This window comes from Balaenoptera musculus, chromosome 7, assembly GCF_009873245.2.
Source record: "Balaenoptera musculus isolate JJ_BM4_2016_0621 chromosome 7, mBalMus1.pri.v3, whole genome shotgun sequence".
In the NCBI taxonomy this organism is placed as follows: domain Eukaryota; kingdom Metazoa; phylum Chordata; class Mammalia; order Artiodactyla; family Balaenopteridae; genus Balaenoptera; species Balaenoptera musculus.
This window is the reverse complement of record NC_045791.1, coordinates 20,263,049-20,278,923: the sequence shown is the minus strand read 5'-3', so window position 1 is coordinate 20,278,923 and position 15,875 is coordinate 20,263,049. Positions and strand designations below refer to the sequence as shown.

The following is a 15,875-nucleotide window of genomic DNA, read 5'->3' as shown; positions in this document are numbered from 1 at the left end:
ATGAGTTAATATAGATAGAATTATCAATTTTAGAACTAGAAGGAGACTAAAAACTGATCTAATTTAATATCTTAATTTATGTTTGGGCCTTCCCTGACTCCTTCAGCACAGTGGTTTACATATAATGGATGCTTAGCAACTGGTTTTGGTTAACAGATTTATTTATCCAATTTAGTTTTATTGTATCATAGCAATACTTGCTCTCTTGTTTAAAGACTCCAGTGCCATTAATTACATCAATTTACTGATGTGCTCAGAGGTCTCAGTACCACTAGCCCTACCTCTCCCTATCTCCCAGTCCTGCTGCCCAGAGACTGTCACTCTCATCTCTTCTACCTGTATCATTTGGTGATTAGGTTTGCTGTTTTAATACCTAGTCCTTAAGGGTATATGCTTGTTGGGTGTATTTGTCACCTAGCCTTTTCAGGTCAATCTGTATCCTATGAAGTGGGACATAGTAAATGTGGTCCCTAGAAATAAACTTTGTCTACACAGAGAGCCCCTGAAAACCACAGACATATATGCTAAATTATATTTAATATACTGGAGAATACTGGGGAAAAGTCAACTTCGAGTCAACAAACTTTATGGCTTCTGTCTTTTATATATTAAATTGGTTCTGAAAACTAATATATTAAGCTTATAGTTTCATATAGAATATATTTGTTTGTTAAACTGCATTATAACCTCAGTATTACATTCTTAAAGGATTATAGTCTGAAAGTCTTTTGGAAATCCCATTTACCCTTAATCACTAAGAGGCATTCTACTATCAAGAGAACAGTCAATTCATTTGATATCTCTAGAGGTAGACACGTTAAAGTAGTCCACAAATAGTCATTTCTTATTTTGGATCTTCTCAGAAACTCCTGGGACTTGACTGACAGCAGTTGACCATATCAGATGTCAACCAAAGCTTACCAGCTGGAAAAGATACTTGCACACAGAACTTAGTTCACTAATGCCCTTATAATATATGTTAAAGAAAGGCTTTCATCTAAAAGGGATAGTGTATGGGTGATCTTTTTTTTAGAATAAGGGAAGAATTTAGATAATTTAACCTGGATTTCATAATCCTGAAGTGGATGGAACTCAATCAAGATCTAGATCTGATTTTAATCTTTTTGTTTTGTTTTTGTTTTTGGCTGCGCCACTTGGCTTGCGGGATCTTAGCTCCCCAACGAGGGATTGAACCCAGGCCCCGTCAGTGAAAGAGCCGAGTCCTAACCACTGGACGGCCAGGGGATACCTGAGATCTGATTTTAATCTTAATTCAGGTTTAACAATTAAGTTGTGACTTTGATTTCTTTTTTAAAGCAAAGAACATGTAGCTATTTTTAGTCCATTTAAAAAACTGGACTTTATATAATTAGTAATGTGTGGGAAAAGGTGGTTTCATAATAGAGCTGTTGCATATTATAAAGCCTTTGGCTGGTTATATACAGGCGAATGGACCCAATTTTATACAATAGGTTTAACATGTGGAACTTAAGTTACAATTATTTAACTTTTGGCACTACTCATATGTTAAGGTATCTATCCTGAGTAATTAACAATAAATGTGTTAATAGTTTTTGCTACCTTGTGAAAAAGGAAAATTCTCATGACTCTCTATGGTGAAAAATGATGAGTTTTTAATTTTTGTGGCTGGTTGATAAGATAATTTTCTTGGGAACATGATTTATTGCTCCTGGTATGTCAGTCAACTTGTCTTTATGTGATTTTGCTATACTTCTAAGGTAGTTCAGAAATGCTGATCTTCCTTGGTAACAAGTCTAAAGCACATGTCCTTTCTGATAGAAAGGCAGTAGTATGATCTTATATTCAAAGTACCAATTTTTAAAGAAGAAAATCAAGAACAGAAAAATTTTACTTTGAAAATTACCTGCTCTATTTATAAATATAATAAATCAAGTGAAATTGTAATATAAATTCTTTAGAACTTTCAGAACTTTTAGGAAAAAGATGTGTTGGTTATTTTCTTCATCCTTCAAAATCCTTTTCTTAAAAAGTCCATACTTGCCAGAAGTTTCTTTTTAAGTGCTATTTTTATCTAAAATCTTTAATGGCTTCCTATTTCCAACCATGTTCAATATTAATTCTACCTGCTGGTTCCCCCTGTTATTTCCCACTATTTCTCAATATACATGCTTCAGATTGGGCAGTCTCTCCATGTCTACAATGACCTCTTTTCTAATTTTACTCGTTATTTTAAAGGCTTTAGTTTTATTCATTAAATCCTCATTCTTTGTCACTTAGCTTATTAAGCCCATGTTCTTCATGATCCTCACTGATTGGTTTCTCTTTTCATTTCTCTGGGGTCCACAAATGTGTTCTTGGGAGATTGGAAGTTTTCTATATTTTTTAAAATTTTAGTGTACATTTTGGTGATTATCTTAAAGTTACATAAGGATACTATGCCATATCATTTTATAGGCTAACTTACAGCAGAGAACTGCTGTATAAATTGTGTTCATGCCAACTGAAGCCGATGATATCCATGTTCTGTACAAATGAAGATTTCACTGTAGTTTGAATAGTGACATGCTGACAAGTTGGGTTACTAGGTGGTACTTGGTAGTTAAGAAGTACTATGAACTTTAAAAGCCTCTGCCACTCAAGCATATTTATTGAATCCTGTTTTCATCTGTATAGGGGCAGCATATAACTAATAGTACAATAGTTTCCATACAAGGAAAAATGTTTCTATTTCCAGTTCTAGTATTTATCAGATTAGATACCCATTTGATTCAAATTTCAATTAACAATACTACATTATTAACTTTCACTGGAATAAGATAGTTTTATAAAATTATCAACTGATATTTTATTTAAATTGTCATTCTTGGTTGCTCTTTGCAGAACTTTGGTTAATTATGAGGCCTAATTATCCTGAGTCAACTTCAAAGTTAATGTTTTATGGAATTATGAACAAGCATTCTTCATATTACTAGTATTAAAATAAAAATACAGAAAATTAAATCTAGAACTGGATATGAGGCTACAGCTTTATACAGTAAACCAAATGTCAGCAATTTAGCTTTAACAAACCTTAAATTAATATTGTTAATTTGAATTTTGTTGTTTTTAATATTTGTTTCAATTTTCTTTAAAAATTCGCTTTAAGGAGAGTTCCCTGGCTATCCATTGGTTAGGACTCCACACTTTCACTGCCATGGGCCCGGGTTCAATCCCTGGTCTGGGAACTAAGATCCCGCAAGCTGAGCAGCATGGCCCAGAAAAAAAAAAAGACTGTAAAAATTCGCTTTGATTTCAAGTTAAGGGCTATAACCATAAGGCATTTATTTCTACTAGTTTTATACTTGTAGGTATTTAAGTAACATGATAAAACTAATTTAAGTGTTTACTGAGGGTCCCTGATACTGCCAAGAGAGGCCACTGATCTATGCCATATTTAGTTGTGCTTAATTCTTACCAAGCTTATTTTGAACTTAAAATTCTTGGGGTTTTGGTGAAGAAAACTGAGTTCACAAAATAAGTCATCATAGAACTACTAGGATGATTTAAAACTTTAATTTCTACAAAGTGCCAATGGGCAATGGAGTGGGCCAGAGAGCCCAGAGACTTGGCTCCTCACTAACTAGGCACATGACTTCATAAATTGTTTACTGTATGTTAGTCTTACTTCATTCTTTACAGCTAAGACCCTTCTTTGACCATTTTTATTTCTACTTGCCTGGGAAATATTAAAGTCTGAGATTGGGTGTGGCACTAATTCACTGTAATTGAAAGAAGTTACTTGACATATAAACCAAGCTTGTGCCTGTCTTGGAATTGGGATACAGATTTTTATTGTGAAAAGGTGGTTTATTATTTCAAAAAATATTTACACAATTGATGTTTTTTGGGTGCTGTTTTGATTTAACTGGCAAATATATGGTTTCTCATGTTTGGGCATTTTGAGTTCTTTGCCTCAATGAATTGTTAGTTTATATCATCAGAGCATTTTATGTTGGTACATTACTTGAAAAACTAGTATGTAGCAACTTTATAGCTTGTCCTCTTTTCAACTAATCTTTTACTTTACCTTGCCCAGGATTTTAAAATTATTAATTTGAATATGAGTAGCTATGTAGATCTGTGGAGCACATTTCTCATTGAGTACAGTAAGATTCAACAAATTATTTCTGACAACCAGAAAGCTAAAAAATTTGTTGCCAGTTTTGCTGAAAACCTTTAATACTCAAGTTTCTGTAAGTGTTTAAATTTTAATAGTTTTTGTCGCTATTAGAATATGTAAATATGAGAAAGAAAAGCTTAGAATATGTCTTTTTCACCGTTATTCATTTTTGAGGGGGAGAGGAGAAGGGGGTAAATAAGAATCAAATGGAAATCATTTTGAAATATATGAGCTATTGACTGCCTAAAATTATAATTTTATAATTATAAAATAAATTCTTATTTTATAAGAATTTATAATTTATAATTTTGGTCATCACCTAGCTTTCACCAACTCTCAAGTTTATCTGTACTATTAACAATAACAGTCAGCATATATCAATATAGTGTAGGATTTCTTACATATTTTAGACATTTATTGTGACAATCTAGTATAAAAAAGCACTTTGAGGGGCTTAAAACTGTGGTGCCTAAAACAATGTAAAATAAAAGGTAAAAACCACTATTCATACAAAGCTAATGCTGCTAACCTTCCATCATTATCTTGTGTATATTGAGTAGATTTTATAAATTATGATGGGGTACTCTTCAGTGACCCCTGTAGAAGGTGCCTTATATTTTTTAAATGAAAGGCCATGGAAAAAAGCTCCCCCACACACACCTACACTTGGACTTTTATTGCATGTGAAATATTATTTTAATATTTAAGAAACTTAATCTACAATTAAAATTTAGTATGATGACTGCCCTTACTTTATCTTGCCAAGCTTTCCAGTATCTACCATGAATTTTTATATTTATGGGGTGCACCCCAGTAAAGGTTCAGTGCAGTGGTCACCAGTAGCTTCCCTATCTCATGTACAGGGGAAATAACAGATTTGATTGTAACAGTAGCAGCAATAATAGCTAACTATTACAGTATACTAAGTATGGAGCTGCAGAGTGCCGTACTTGCATGTTCCCCCTTGGTCCTCATAGCAGTACTGTGAGGTGTGGATACCATTTTGTCTTTTTTTTTTTTTTTTCTTGTCTATTCATTTTTTACAGATAAGAACATTGATACTTAAAATACTAAGGTCTCTGACTCTAGGCTCATGCTTCTGTGTCATCCTGCCTCTCTAAGATTATATAAGGATGTTCGTTCAAAGCCCTCCACATTATATGTAGCTCACTTAGAATACAACCTTAATGTCATTGAAATACGTTGGTTACTGGGAAAGGGAAACCCTGTTGCTTTTTGCCTCAAAAGTATCTTTTCTAGAGTGTGCAGTTTATTCTGGTATATATCCTCAAGGAGTAGATAGATATTTTTTTTCTTGAGGGTGATAATGACTTTTAAATACTGTCCCCAAGTTATTGAGAACGAAAACTGGTGAAAAATAATAATTTTGGTTTTAAAAAGTATAGCTGATTATAAAGTAATAAAAAAAGATTTTTGTGTTGTCATAAATTGATGCTAAAAATGGTTCCAAAGAAGGAATGAAATGTTTTTCTAACCATCAGTAATGCTAATGAGCTTGTCTCCTCTAGCATAAAGCAGTGTTTGCCTTCCTAAGGAATCACCCCGTTGTTAAAAAGCATGCAATAAAAACAGTGGGGTTGGGGGAAGGTAGTTAGAAAGTAGAGAGTTTCATGTTTGCAAAGACAGTTATTTTTCTTGAATAATTTTAATATAAAAATATTTGATAGCTATAATTATAAATATGAAACCTAAAACTCACTAGGCAAATTTACATCTTCTTTTGCTTAATCTGTTGCCTTTTCCTTATCATCATCAGCACTGCCACACAGGTCATCTTATACATATTCTTATCACTCTTGCTGTGAGAAGTAAAACACAGAGTCACTCAACAAAGCAGCTGTGTGGTGTATGCAAGTGATGTGGAAATAAGACCACACTCAGAATTTAAAATAAGAATTTGTCCTTTACCAAGATTCTGGACTCAGGAAGGAAATGAAAGAGTTTGGCTGGGTAACTGATGCTGTTCCTTAACATATCATGCTCTTTGTAACACACTTGTACAAACTAAACTTCTGTCTGCTAGAATTGCTCTATTGTCAGCAAAGGAGGAGATCTTAGACATTGAGGTATGGGTGTCCTTTTGGGTTAACTTTTTGTAGAGTGGTGCTAATATTCAGTCATTTCTGTTACTGTAATAAATGCATTCCTAAAAAAATACTGTGCTATGCAAAAGTATGAAATAAAAACCTGAAGGTTTATGCAAAAAATAGGTAAATAGCACAACAGTCAAAAACTTCAGGGACTTACCTGGCGGTCCAGTGGTTAAGACGCTGCGCTCCCAATTCAGGTGACGTGGGTTTGATCCCTGGTCGGGGAACTAAGATCCCGCGTGCCACACGGTGCAGCCAAAAACAAAAACAACCTTCATCAGTGACATAGTTTTATAAAAAGAACCTAATTTTATTAAAAACAGAATAGTTTTATACATATTGAATGGTTGAGAAATACATGAATACAATAAATCTTTCACTTTATCTTTTTTTTTTTTAATTTTTATTTATTATGTTTATTTTTGGCTGTGTTGGGTCTTCGTTTCTGTGTGAGGGCTTTCTCCAGTTGCGGCGAGTGGGGGCCACTCTTCATCGCGGTGCGCGGGCCTGTCACTATCGCGGCCTCTCTTGTTGCGGAGCAGAGGCTCCAGACGCTCAGGCTCAGTAGTTGTGGCTCACGGGCCCAGTTGCTCCGCGGCATGTGGGATCTTCCCAGACCAGGGCTCGAACCCGTGTCCCCTGCATCGGCAGGCAGACTCCCAACCACTGCGCCACCAGGGAAGCCCTCACTTTATCTTTACAAAGACATACTGTTTCTGAGTGGAAGTGGGTATCAGAAGAGTTGCAGCTTGGAAATTATTATCAGGTGGTACAAGGAAGGCTGTCTGAAATTGGAAGGAAAGTTGGACCACCAGATGGGGATGGGTGTGGCTTGTAACGCAGGTCCATGTCTGAGGTGTGTGTGTTTTATATATTCCTGGGTGGCTAAGTTCACTTGAGTACAGTTGTCTGCATTGACCTAGTGTTTCTCACAGGTGAAATCTGGTATAGGCAAACACAGAATTCTCATTATGCTCAGATTGATACCTGATATATCAATTGTGTTGGAATTAATTCACATTTTCAAAACAAGTGTTAAAGCAAAACTCTACTCTTAAAAGAGATAATGATGCTTGCGCAGTGAGTGGGTCCAAATATAAGAGTCTTATCTGTTTGCTGACTGCTTATGTGTGGAGGTGAGGAAAAGAAAGAAGTGGAAAATGACTTCAGAGTTTCTAGTTTGAGAAACTCTGTGGAAGAGACACCATCAATCTGGAGTAAATTCCCAGGATGGGCTGGGACTAAGCACAACTCACTCTCTGGAGCTGGATGGGCTCACCTTCCATTAGAGCACTTGGCCAGGGAAAGTGTGGATACTGAACAGGGGTGGGGTTCTGTTAGCAATGAAGAAGGGGAGAGGGATTTGGATAGACAGCTGTAGTATCTCCTAAACTTGCTTACTATGTTGAGTAAATTGGAGAGAAGTTCCAACCTTTTGAGTTCATGAAAAGCCCAAAGATTGGGGCTTCCCTGGTGGCGCAGTGGTTGAGAATCTGCCTGCTAATGCAGGGGACACGGGTTCGAGCCCTGGTCTGGGAAGATCCCACATGCCACGGAGCGGCTGGGCCCGTGAGCCACAGCTGCTGAGCCTGCGCGTCTGGAGCCTGTGCCCCACAACGGGAGGGGCCGCGATAGTGAAAGGCCCGCGCACCGCGATGAAGAGCGGTCCCCGCACCGCGACGAAGAGTGGCCCCCACTTGCCGCAACTAGAGAAAGCCCTCGCACGAACCGAAGACCCAGCACAGCCAAAAATAATAAATAAATAAATAAAAATTTAAAAAAAAAAAACAAAAAAAAAAAAAAAAAAAAAAAAAAACCCAAAGATTGAAATAGGTTGTTTTACTGAAACCATTTTATTTTTCTGGCTGATAGGATTCTGCTCCTCCTATTCCAAGTCATCCTCTCATTCTAAATGTTTTCAAGTGACTATATGGAACAAGTTGGCCTTAAAATTCCTTACTTTTCCTCCCCTATCTTCACCATTGCTTCACTTTAACAGCTCACTCCTGTGGCCACAGCTTGGATTTTGCCCCTTAGAATTTCGTTTTAAACTCCAGTAGCCATTCTCTCTAACCATAATTTCCACCTTTCTACCTCTAATGCCTCCTAATCTTCTGTTGGACCTCATCAATGCTTGTAGTTTTTTTATCAATCTCCCCATTTTCTCCTAGTTTTTTCTGTCCTCTTTTGACCTCACACAACGCCAGTTCCATTCCTACAACTACTCTCACTGCATCCTTATCCACTGTTCTCTGTCTCTTTGTTTCTTTTGCCCTGCAGATGCCCTACTAACTCCCTGCCCCATATACTTTTGATCCCATAATCTAACACCAAGCTTAAAGAGTGTATTGTGTATTTGTGGCAGAACAGTTGATTTTTATTCCTCAGCTGGGCCCAGTAGAATATATTCCACTTTTGTAATGAAAATAGAGGTTTATAGGCCGCCTCTTTTCATTGTTTCACTGAACTCTTCAGGATCTCATTCCTCTTTATCCCGTAGTTTCTGAGTATAATTATAATAAGAAAATAAAAATTTGGAAAATTCTGTGAGTTTCATTGCTTAATATATTATCAGCCTTCTATTATGATTAAAAACAGCATATGAACAGCAACATATAAATGCTAGTGGCTTCTATTACTTATTAAATAAAGCAAAAATTCTTACTTATAGATGTTTTTAGCTTACTTTAGAAATTTGAGGATCAGTGAAACATGAGATAATTCAAATGAATATTTAGTAACACATTCACTTTGGGAGGCTAGCAGTTTAGTTAGTAAGCCAACTAACCATTCTGCTAGAATCTTTGGTTTGGAAAACAGCATAGCTAGAAATACGTTCATGAGGAAAAGGCCATTTCTAATCCTCATTTAATTTTCATTCTGTCTTAGATCTTTTTTTATATTAAATGCTTGTAATTATCTTTAGTGCTAGGGGAGTGCCCAAGGACTGTTTATTTATTCTCAAGGTATTTCCGTCTTGAAGGGCAACCCAAAGAGACTGGACATTTAAAACATGTGAACTCCTACACAAAAAAGTGGGAGAAATAATGGTATTTATATGTTAATTCCATGAGGCCCTACATTTAACTCTATTCCCTCTGGCCATATACCAGGTGGAAAAAAGCAAGGACTCCACTATTAAAAATATCAAATCAGATAGTTCCAGCTGGGGTTTCCTAATCATTTAAGAGGCAAACTATGAGGTCACTTTTAATATCTTAAATAGATAACTATCTTAGCATTTACTTTAGATATTAAATCTGAGGTATTTATCTTTCCCTTACTGACCACATTGTACCACTAGCAGTTTCTAGCTTTTTAGTATTTTCCTTAAGAGTGACACTAAAGCTTAATATGGGGTCAATTTTCCCCAAATTATCTTTCCTAGGAATATCCAATTCATCAAAATACTAATCCGAAAAGTTGACTCACTAATTGGATTTAAGTGCCACAGGACTCTTCAACACATTATTTTAATCAATTTGTTGGAAAGATCAATTTTCTCATGGTTAAATGCATACAGAAATGAAACAACTAAATGAGTTACATGGGAAGGTTCCCACATCTCATTCCCTAGAGATCTTTAAGAACGGATTCTTAATTGTGTATCTGAAATGGTTTGAGGTCTTTAAATGAAATTTGTCTGGAAGCAGGAAGATGGGATACCTATCCAGGCCAGTGTTTCTGGATCCCCATCTTATGTTGACATTAATGTTCTAATGTTTAGTAGCTGGTGTTTGAGCTGAGGCAAGAAGTCATCCCTTTTTTCCTTTTAAAATTATTGTTTATTTAGTGCCATTTAAAAATAATGAGCAGAGTAGTTTGTGTTAGTTATGGTTGAGCCTTGAAAAGACAAGTTTTTTTAAAGGTGGCCCTGTAGGTCTTTTTGTATTGACTGTTATTAAGGACTGTAGTGAATGTAAACTGTATTCACTATAGTGAATGTAAACGCAGGTTTTTAAGTTTAAAATTAAAGCGTTGTAAAAGGCTACAGTTCATTTGAAGAGCAGGTGTTAAAAACTGAATTTTGCTATTCATGCTTATGTAACACCTCCCACCCCTAGCATAGTGATGTTCGGATTCTGAATAAAAGGCTTATTCAGGCTTTAATATTTGTATATGTATTTTTTTTTTCTTCATATTAGTCATTGTGGTTAGGTTATTTATTGGTAGCTTGTGAGTCACAAGTATGTTTCTCATTCTCTAATGAGTCACCTAGCTACATACAAGTTTATTTTCTTTCCTTTCTAGATCTTTCACCTGAAAATAACTATTTTACTTACTTGGTAGGTTAAATTTTCAGTTTGCACGTTAATTTTTAGAACTGTAAACATCAAAATAATACTCAGAAGAAGGTTCATTGATTTAGAAAACTTTTATTAGCACCTGCTCCAGTCTAGACACTCTGCTAGGCTCGGGTATTCAGTGACTTTGTATATCACATAAGGAACTTAATTTGGGGACAGGACAAAAAATAAACAAACAACTGCATGCAGAGGCATGTTACAGGTCCTATGATGAAGTATATGTATATATCATCCACAATTGAGGCCCAGAGGGTGGTGGGCATTTGGGTACCCCTTGAGCATCATGTGGATAAGTTGGTGAACATAGGCGAGGTTATTATAGTGTTCTGGATTGCAGCTCTTTGAACAACTGTACCTAGATAGTTTATACCTCTTTGTTGGAATGAGGTACTTATCTATTGGATCAGAAACAGAACTCCTATATTGGCCCTGTCCAGTTCAACATTTGTATTGAAAACTTTGATTAATATGTGCTTTAAAAGTAGGTCTAAAATCTGGTGTCAAAAGTTCCTAGTTTAAAAAAAAAAAAAAGTTCCTAGTTTATGGGATTAATTCTTCTAAGTTAAATATAACTTTAAGTAATAACTTTATTCTCTTTTATACAAAGATTCTGATGTATATATGTTGAGGCTGGCAACAACAGAACATCAAGATACATCAGCGTTACCAGAGAAAGCAGTATGATTCTTGGGCATTTTGAAAACTATTTGTGAAGGGCCTGTTGTTTTCAGTTTCTTTCACGTAAGCTATAAAGGAATCTGGCAGCTCATGAGCTTCTAAAAATGAGAATGCATTATTTCAAAGTGTGCTGATGTTGCATTCTGGAGTATTTAAAATTTGGTGCTAATTTGTGAGTCTGTAACAGAACTGTCGAGTGCAGTAATCAGTACATGATCTTACTAGCTGTGTGATCTTGGCCTAATTACTTGACCTTTCAGAGTCTCAGTTTTTCAACTATAAATTGTTAGTAGCACCTACCTTGTAGGCCTTTGTGAGGTTTAAGTGAGATGATATATGCATAAAGCACTTCACACAGGAACTGGAACATAAAAGGAAATTGCCAGAGTGACATGGGAGTAATAATACTTTAGGTATTTGTATGTATTAGGATCAATTTCATTTGAGCTGTAAAAATAAAACTGCTTCTTCAACCTTAAATACGGAGAACATGAACAAAACTAATGTAGAAGAATGACACAAAATTTATGATGCATTCCATATTTTTTGCAAATGAGAAAAAATGTGGAGGAGTGTAGTAAACAGTGATTATAGGGAGAGGGGGTTGGGTATATGATGGGGAACTTAAAATTCTAAATTTACACGTTATTTAACATTGGAATTGTTAACAATAAAGTATACTCTTTTACAATAAAAAAATAAGTTTTTGAAATAATGTTTAGAAAACACTGTTTAAAAAATAACTTAAAAATATAAGAGCAAACCTTGCCATTTTCCGTCCGTCACTGGTGAGGGGTAGTGTGAATTGGGGGTGATTATTCTTTGTTCTCCAAGAGGACTTGTCAGAGTCAGAACCTCACACTGGGACCCAGTGACAAAAAAATAGATGAAGTACTTCTTTCCCAGATCTATTTCTCCACCATTTATATGCAAGATGGTGACCTCTTTGACTAGAGTCCCATACTGTTAAATTCCTTTTCACCTATAGCTACCCACACCAACAGCCTTTTCTCAGTCATTGTGATTCTTATGCCCTATCCCAGTGTTCTCCAAAGTGTGATTTGCTCAAGATTACCCACTGAAGGAAAGAAAATAATCAAACTTCTATTTCTTTCCTTTCCTTCCTTTCTTTTTGATCTAAAAGTGTAAGAAAAAATTTGAGTTTTTCTAATAGTTAATTTATAGATAAACACTGGGCCTATCACTTGGATTGCATCTCAGAAGGTCACACATGTCACCTATAGCATGTGAGGCCTCTGAAGGAAGACTGCAGGATTCCAGTAACACAAAGGAGCTAACATTGGTACCCCAACCCTCTGGTTCACTTTCAGCATATTGTAGCCAATTGAAGTTTACTGTGCCTGGCTAACTGGTTTGGGGGGATTATATTTATTTATATTTATTAAAATAACAGACTGACCCTCAGAAAATGGACAAAGGATTTCTATCAAGAGACTACAGAATGAAGATAAAACTTAAAACATACACGCAACAAGAAAATGTTAACACTGACACTTACAGTGTGGGATCTTTGTATCAGCCATGTTATGAAGTGGTGGTGGGGGTGGTGTTGTTTCAATGATAATCCAATTAGATCTGACAAGATTTCAGTACTCCCCTAGCTAGATAGAAATTATCAGGAAAACTGTGTGAAGTATGGATTTGCTATTGCTAATCATGGATCATTATTGCTCATTATGAATCTCTCCCCAGGTTTATATTTGCCTAAAGGTAATATTTACGTTTAGTATTACATGTATATCATTTTAAAATAAATAAAATATATACATATTGAGGTGCATACTCCCCATTTTTTTTACTGGTAAAGTAAATCAAATTATCAAAAATGTTTGTAGATAGCTGGTCAGCCCTATAGTTGATATATTAACTATCTATAGCTATCATTATTAAGCCTATATATGAGGTTAATGTCTATCTATTAACCCTATAGTTTATATATTTAAATATTCTCTCCTTTTGAAACATGTTACTTCCTTGGACCTCTAATGCCATTCATTTAGTTTTTTGGGTTTTTTTTTTTTGTCTCTTCTCTCCCACCTAGAGTTCTGTCATGATCTTCAGCATTTCTGAAGGATAGTAAACAATAGGTATAAGTGAGATTTGCCCCCCAAAAACTGATTTGTGTGACAAAACCAAGAAGTAATTCCAGATAAGTTGTTTTAAGATTGTTTTAGGAAGTGCTGATTTTGAAATGTGTTTATAACCCCTTCGTCCTTACCTTGAGTAGTCAATTTGAAGAGGCCAGTATTGGATAAATTCTGCTGTATTTGATAAGAAACAGATAAATTCTGCTGTATTTGATAAGAAATCAACCCTAATGTTTCATAGTCAAATTTTGTGTATCTGTTTTTTTTAAATCTCTTTACAGTGCATAATACTCGCTGTAGGTTTGCAGTGTGTATGTGATGATATACGACATTAAAGAATAAGGCAGTACTCAGTAGTGCATTATTTTAGACTATGAAGTCTTCAAGTACTGAAACTATTTTGACAACTTTAAAAGAATCTTTGAAGCCTGTTTTTTTACATTCTTCCTTTTTCTTAATGACACAAGGCCACTATTGTGAACGTCTATTACTGTGCTAGATTATAATGGGTTGTTTGCCACTTTCATGTTTTTGTTTGTTTTGCTTTGTTTTTTAATATATATCCTTCAGCAGTCAACTGTTACTTAATATAACAGTTGTGCCTACTTCTAACAGTTCCAACAAACTATTTTTTAGTTTGTTGCCTCTTATGTAATATAGACATGAAAACTTACAATCAAGATTGATAGAACTACAGATAACAGAAGTATCCCTGTGGTTATTAGGGAGGCCCTAAATAGTAAACCGTATGGCACTCGTGTTGGAAAGATGGTATTTTATTCCTTCAGATAACTGAGTACTGTTTGTTTTTTTCCCCAAGTTGCGTGTTTTATAATTGCTTCAGTAATTCATACATTATATCATTTCTTTAAAAATTGAAAAAGCCCACAAACTTGATAGCCCACTCAAAATATTTTTATAATATACTTTATATAAAGAATGGTGATTTTTACAATTTTTTTTTCCCTAAAGGCAGTTTACGTTCAAAGTAAACAAATGAAATTGAACGGTTGACAGTTCCTAATAGATGACATAAAATCTTTTGTGCTTATTAAGGCATTTTTAATATCAAGGCTCTACTAATTTTATTTGTAGAGTGATTCCTTATATGCAGGGGGTAAAAGGGTGGTTGGAGAATGAAAGAGGTGTAAAAAAACGCTGTGACAGTGTGTTTTGGGAGGTGTTGGTAGTAATAAAAATAGCTGACTCAGCTCTTGAAAAGATATGTTTAATTTACTTCATGCATTTCTCCTACTATAAAGTAGTTCCCAGGAAGCTCCCAGGAGCTTCCACCATGGATTTTTTTTTTTCCCTGCCATATCGTCTGTAAAAACTGAAGGCTTTTAGTTGCCTGTTAGACATAACAAGACATAGTGACATATTAGTTTCAAAATGTAAAGCAGACTTTAATAGGATCTTTTTATGGCAGCAGTCAAGCTGTAGTCTATACACAATATAGTATTAAGCCATCTTAACACACAGAGTCAGTTAAAATCATGTTAGACTTTTTCTACAAAGTGGAATTTTATCCTTCTATTGGTAGTTAGCTTATTCAAGTATTCCAATACCTCTTGTATTGAGTCTAATTATACACACACATATACACATAAAGCCCGCATAATCTTTTACTAGTTTTAACTAACAAGTTCTAGTCTGACCCTTTTTCATAAATTTGACTCTTTTTAATTTTGTTTTAATTTTTTTTTTTCGAATTCATTCACATCAACAATAGGGATAGATAGATATAGATGAGGATATAGAGAGAGAGATATTAGAACTAAATTATTTTACCAAGATCTAAGTCTGCTATTCTATTAATAGTATATAGCTGCTAGAAATAATACGGAGAAATACTGAGATTGGAAGGGCAAAAAAATTAATTATAGGAATCTTCTATATCTAGTTAATCCTACCTTCTTTCTGATTTATCCAGTAGAGCAATTTGTGATAGCAGAAGTTTAGCTTTGGCCCTAGCTTAGAAATATGTCAGGTTTTCAGAAGTTCTTTTGTGAGTTGTTTAGTACGGGAAACAATGTTTAAACTAGTGGTAGTTTTTTAGTCTAGCTGATCAAGTATTTTGGCACATAATATTGAATTAATGAACTAAAGGTAGTCTTAGCTTCAAGTTTCAGGTTCTGGATTACTTTTGAGAGAGGAAGAAAAGAAAATTTTTTCTTTGATTGGACTGTTAGCTAGCCTTGGGCAGTGTATTTGACCACATTCCAGCTTTTTGGAAGGACACTTGCTTAGTGCTCAATCCTTAAGAGTAGATGTGTTTAACGTGAAGTTGGCTTGAAGAAAACTTCCTGATAATGGAAGGCCTCTTAATAGGGAGTCCAAGGGGGTGAGGTAAGAGAACCAAGTGGGTCAGGGACATAGCCAGACTGTCTCAGGGTGGGGCTCTAGTAGGGGCAGGTCAGGTTACTCCATGAAGCAATACACTGATCAGTAAGGAAGAGAAAACCTTCCTCATAGAAACATGTGAGATAAGCAACAGAATTCTCACAAGGTCTGAATTATATACTCAGGT

The 15,875-nt window shown here is 35.2% G+C and overlaps 1 protein-coding gene across 1 annotated transcript in view; it reads left to right on the top strand.

The window, feature by feature from the left end:
- Positions 1-15,875, top strand: part of DARS1 (aspartyl-tRNA synthetase 1) — a 67,352-nt gene that overhangs the window by 19,069 nt on the left and 32,408 nt on the right. The window lies entirely within an intron of this gene.